This window comes from Bacillus rossius, chromosome 13 (assembly GCF_032445375.1).
Source record: "Bacillus rossius redtenbacheri isolate Brsri chromosome 13, Brsri_v3, whole genome shotgun sequence".
NCBI classification, from domain to species: domain Eukaryota; kingdom Metazoa; phylum Arthropoda; class Insecta; order Phasmatodea; family Bacillidae; genus Bacillus; species Bacillus rossius.
Genome location: NC_086340.1, coordinates 24,033,810 through 24,039,809, shown reverse-complemented (window position 1 = coordinate 24,039,809; position 6,000 = coordinate 24,033,810).

Sequence of the window (6,000 nt, the reverse complement as noted above, 5' to 3'; positions counted from 1 at the left end):
TATCTTTGTCATTGCCAGTATATTTTCACGCCCAAAAACCATTGCTGAAGTGGTGTTTGATAATGTCAGATGGTGGTAAGAGAGTCTTCGTCGTTAAAATAATATTTTTCATTTAAAAGAAAAAAGTCCTTTATAAATGTTTCCACAAAACAAACACTATATATTTCAGCCAAATTTTGTGCGTCTAACCAATGTGGCGCAAAAATCATGTGAAGAACAAAAAAAAAAAAGCTTCATCAACTTTCCACATAATCATGCCGATGTGGACCAGGTTTCAGCTCACCAATAGAAATGCACCTGACATTTCTTCGGCACCGTTTGCTTCCTGCCGTTGCCGCAAGATTGAAAAATTTACCAACTTCACAAGAAGGTTTTTTTTTAAATTTTCCTTCAAATAAATCATATTATTTATTGTTTTCTATCTATGTTGTAAAAAAACTATGATCCAACAAATGTAAATTTTGACGAAAGAGCACAAGAGTGCTGCGTGTCAATGTGCATCGTACCGAAACCATGTAAAGTGTACCCTACATGCAGATAAAGAACTCTTGGATTGAATTGAATAATTGTCCACGCAGGCGGAGATCATGTTAGTCCCAGCGCTACGTTCAGACGGGCAGCCTTCATTTCACAGACGAGAGAGCCACACCCGAAGTTCCCCGAAGTTCATGCTCGCTTTTTTTAATTTTTGATTTCACAGTATATTTAATGTAGCTATCCTAACCAAATCAACCGTCCACGATGTTTTAAAGTATTTATCATGTAGCTTACTTAACCTAATTAACCATTAGTTATCATGAGTTATAATGAACAAAAAAAATTGGTTGTCTCTAAAGTCGGTTTACGGACGATAGTTTAACGTGACAACGTCATAACAAAACATTGATGAAATGATGGCATACTTTTATGAATAAAACTGAATAATTTTTATTGAACTATCACTATTTTGTATGGATACAAAGAAGGAGTGAAATTAAATCTACAATTTAATTGATTACTTAACTTTTATTTGCACTCATTTATTCAAATATGTTTATTACTTTAACGAAGAGATTATTTTAACTATAACTTTCATTGATGTTGTTTGCTATTTAACTTCTTCCAATCTGTGTTATTCTGTTAAGGATATGACGATGATAGAGGAAAAAAGGAAACGAATGGGAGTGTTTCAAGTTTAACGTGCCTCGAAAAAAAAGTCAAATCGATGGTTGTTCCAATCGGGTGGAAGAGCGAGATAGATGCGGCGCAAGGCGTACAATTAGCGTAACGGGACACAGTGTAACGGGACAATGTGCGTAACGGGACATTTTTTTTTCGTGCGTGCAGCCGGCGTTCATCGATTGATTAGACGTTGTCACGTCAAAAACCGAAAGATGCACGATCGGGTGTATGACTCTCTCGTCTGTGGAAAAGAAGGCTTCCCACGTTTGGACGGGTGCCCCGGAGATCGTCTTCGCGGATCGCGGATCGACGTTCAGGGGTCGGTGATTAATGCATGATATTTTTGCATCCCGCAGGAAAGTGCCCAGGGTTTTCCCTCTGTCTATGGAGGTTTTCCCTGGGCCCAACTTATCTAGTATATAGCCTAGAGTTAAGATACGGGGGAAGTCAGCCATGGCGCCAATTGCGGCCATGGCTGGCCAATCCCCGAGCAAAGCACACGAACGATGCATGCCTCCCTTTCTGCATGGCTTAAAACCCCAGCATGATTAGGCGTAAGGGCTTCGGCCTGGGACGCACCTAGAGTCTTCCCTAACCTAGACCCCTCCCAAACAAAATACACTTAGTTTTAGCTTTGAATATATATACTGTATAGAAGTCGCGAGTGGATAGGATTTACTCTACGTTTTTCAGAAGTGTATGATGAGCAGCTTGGGAACTTCACCGCTGCAGTGCGCTGCCGTAACTCCCTGTATCGTCTTAGTTGTTATTTACACGTTAGAGCGCAGCACTGTCGCCCGCTGTCATTCCCCGCACCCCCTACCCATTATTCACTGCAGCTCAAGGACGTTCCACGGGAGGGGGAAGGGGTGTTTGAAGAGTTCGGCACTTGTCCGCTAGGGACCACCACAAGTCGATGCCCTAGAGATGGTGGCGGTTGCGGCGGTGAATTAACCAACTACCACAAAACCGTATTAGAAATTTTAACCTGGGCTGGCGACTTCTATACAGTATATGTATATTCAAAGGTTTTAGTTAGGTTAGGGAGAAGAAAAAAAAATTGGTCGAGGGCGGAGTCCCCCGGGGTCACAGGCCGGCGGCGCGCAGGGCCAGCAGGCGGACGGCGGGGAAGAAGGAGCTGACGGTGGGGCGGATGAGCGAGGCGGGCAGGTCGAAGCCGCGGCTGCCTCCGCCGGGCAGCTCGACCGTGTAGGCGTACTTGACGCCCAGCGCCGCCCTGGCCCAGTCGTCGCTGCCGCCCGACGCCTCGTCTGCGCGTCGACAAGCACCGTTCCCGCTCCGCTCCCGTCAAACCTCCACACGCTCAAGTGTCCAGGGGCGCAACAACAGGGGGGGCAAGGGTATTTTACCATCCCCCCCTTCCTTCTGAAACCTTGAAGTGGGTTTTGGCAAACGGGGGCAAAGAAAGTGCTGTGTAATCAATTTTTTTAAGATGATAAAACTGCTTAAATAGCACCATTTTCCACCTTGAAATACAAAAATTTTCCCGGAGGAGGACCCCCGGACCCCTCCATTTTAATAGGGGGGATCGATGATTCTTTATAAAAAGGTATATTGCCCCCCCCCCCTCCCTTTGTAAATTTAGTTGTTGCGCCCCTGCAAGTGTCCAAATTCATGCATTCAAAGAAAATATTTTATTGATATCTGGCGCACGCGAGGGAGGGTTTTTTTTGCAAGATATCAGTGAAGACCGGACGAATGCAAGTTGAGCTGTTACAACACCTGCTATTCCAACAACTGTATCAGAAACCAAGTAACCTACAGCTACTACTGTAGGCCCCGTGTGTCAGTGTGTTAGTGTGTTAGCGTCAATAGTAGGCACCTAATGCAAGATTTTTTAATGTGCAAATTTTTTAATAATTTTGTTTTCTTAGGTTCTTGCAAAGTCTCCCCTTTCCTCTCGAGAAAAAAAAATTGATCCTGTATTCGTTCCTGGCTAGGTATTTAACTTTAATTTTTCTTTGTAAATATTATAAATTTTATCGGTAACTGTTCTCTGTAGGCTGTGCCGAAAGAGATTTTTTTTTAAAAATAGAATAGGTATTTGGTATAGATGACGTAATACTTATTTGTGCCTGAATCTCTTATTCTTGAGGCTCAGGCATGTGCCCCCCCCCCCCCCCCCCACAAGGGTGGGACTGGGTGGACCCCTGGGTCCTAGACCCAGCCCTGTTTATTTTTATCTCAGTGTGTGGAATAAATATACCTACATACTCGCTGTGGTTATTTTAAAGTCGAGTAACAGGCGATTTGCCTAACGGCGGTTTGCCTAAACATGAATTCGTTACGGGGATTTGCCTAAAGTCATTTCGCCTAAAGGCGTTTTGCCTAACGGCGATTTGCCTAACTGCGTTTTGCCTAAACGGCGATTTGCCTAACTGCGTTTTGCCTAAACGGCGTTTTGCCTAAAATTAGGCAAAACGCCATTAGGCAAAATTACGCATGCCCTTAAAGTCAAATAATTTTATAAACAAAGCTTAGTTTGGACTTATAAAATAGTAACCATAACTATACCCTGTATTTTCATGGTTAAATAGCATTCTAAAAAGAGTGTAGGTAAGAGATAACCATGCAATTACAATGTATAGCGCGTGACTGCAAAATTGGAGGGGCCCCGTTTCCGAATCCTGGGTACAGGGCCCGTAATCGAATGTCAGGGGCCATGGTCTCAGGTCGTAGACGTAAACAGTGATGCAGACATTGGCGAGATGTGCAGTGGCTGAAACATCACACCCCTGCCACCACTCCGTGGTTGAAGCATATATACTTACAAAGCACGTTCGAAGCGCTGCCGCTTATAAAGCTCTTGCCCCCTGCCGCCACCTGGGCTGCGTTGGCCGCCTGCGCTAGTGCTTCCTGTGGAGTTAGGACAAGTTGTCATTCTTCACACTGCGTTATTGAAGCAGTCGCATAATTATCCGGCTTCTGAACCATCTAAAAACCAGATTTTACAAAACTACATTACGGGATATTAGCTGAAGAGATTTTTAAAATGAATGATATTACTACGCAACACCATTTTTTTTTTTTTTTTTTTTTTTAGAACCTAGTACGTTGAAACGTTTCTCCCGTTTCAGGTCATCCCTACTTAATACTATAAATGCGAAAGCGTGTTTGTCTTTTTGTCCTTCTTTCACGCAGCAACGGATTAACGGATATATATCGTTATATCGCATATCTGTATTGTATGGTCCGGAGAGTGACATAGACTACATATAATTATGAAATTCCATCCCTAAGGTAGCGATTATAAAAAAAAACATAGGTCATATATACACAAACAGTGAGTTTGTCATTTCTCTATGTCCGCCACACGGTCATATAGTAAGGTCTGGCGACTTCCTATCCTTCTCCTCGGCGAAACCCGTCCGCTTGGTGAAGCTCGCGGCTGCTGGCGAACCAAAGGCGCTAATAACAGTTTAGTTTAGAACTTCATCAATAGATGGCGTTGCTTGAGTTTGTAACGCGCAATCGTTTGGTGTGTCCATCACGTCTTGACTAGGGGTTACCTGCCTTTCCAAATATATATATATATATATACATATATATATATATATATATATATATATATATATATATTGAAGTTGAAGATTGGAGTCCCGGTTTTGCTGCTGCGTATCTTCGATGCACTGAGACTGTGCAATCAATTATTGGACTTTAAAATCCAAAATTTCCCGTTATTCAAGTGTATGTCCTACAGATTTGAAACTCGGTAGTGATATTACTTATACCTATTATTATGTTGTTTAGCCCGGGCAACGCCGGGTATTTCAACTAGTTTTTGACGTGACAACGTCTAATAAATCGATGAACGCCGGCTGCACGCACGAAAAAGTGTCCCGTTGCACACATTGTTCCGTTATGCTGTGTCCCGTTACGCACATTGTTCCGTTACGCTGTGTCCCGTTACGCTTATTGTACGCTTGCGCCGCATCTATCTCTTCCACTCGATTGGCCTATGCGTCCGAGGAGAAGAAAGACAGCGGCAGCACACAACTTACATCTACACGTGAACTGTTTCGTCGACTGTTTATAAAGTGAAGTGAAAAGTTAATGTGGTTTTCATTGCTTATTACAACAACAATTTCGGCAATAAAGGTTAATTATTCTTGCATTATAAAAATCTGATTACTAGTATAATTTCAAGTATTTATTCTTTTATTATAAAAATAAAAATGATTCAATTTTATTTATAAAAGTATGCAATCATTTCATCAATGTTTTGTTATGACGTTGTCACGTTAAACTACCGTCCGTAAACTGACTTTACAGACAACCAATTTTTTTTATATTTACGTTCGACGTTGATAAACTTGTAGACGTTTTGAGGAGCTCAAGATTCTTAAATTGGAAAAACAAATATTTTATACTTTTTGTGTGAATTAGCCGCCAATTACACTATTCACGTTTTCGTGGAAAACTAATGATGATAATAAAAATATTTACTTTTTTAATTAATTAAGGTTTTAAGGCAGTGGTACTGGATACTTCATTAAACAATTTTAATTCTTTCAGAGTTTTATTATTTTACATGGCTGTCAAAAGTCTCGTAATTTTTAGAATTTTGAAGGCTAGGTGTAATTAAATAAATTTTTCCGAAGAAATTAGAATCATATCATGCCAGTAGCATTGCCTTTAAAACTTAAAAAAATTCAGATCTGTTATTAATTTGATTCTGCTTATTGGTAGGGCTCTAAAACGTTAAAAATATAACTTTGGCATGTAATTTTACCAAAATGTGTTATGATTTTTTTCAAACTAGGAAAGTTATGTCATTGGAAAGGTCTAATAGTTTGAGAGGTTTTTTTTAAGAGAATA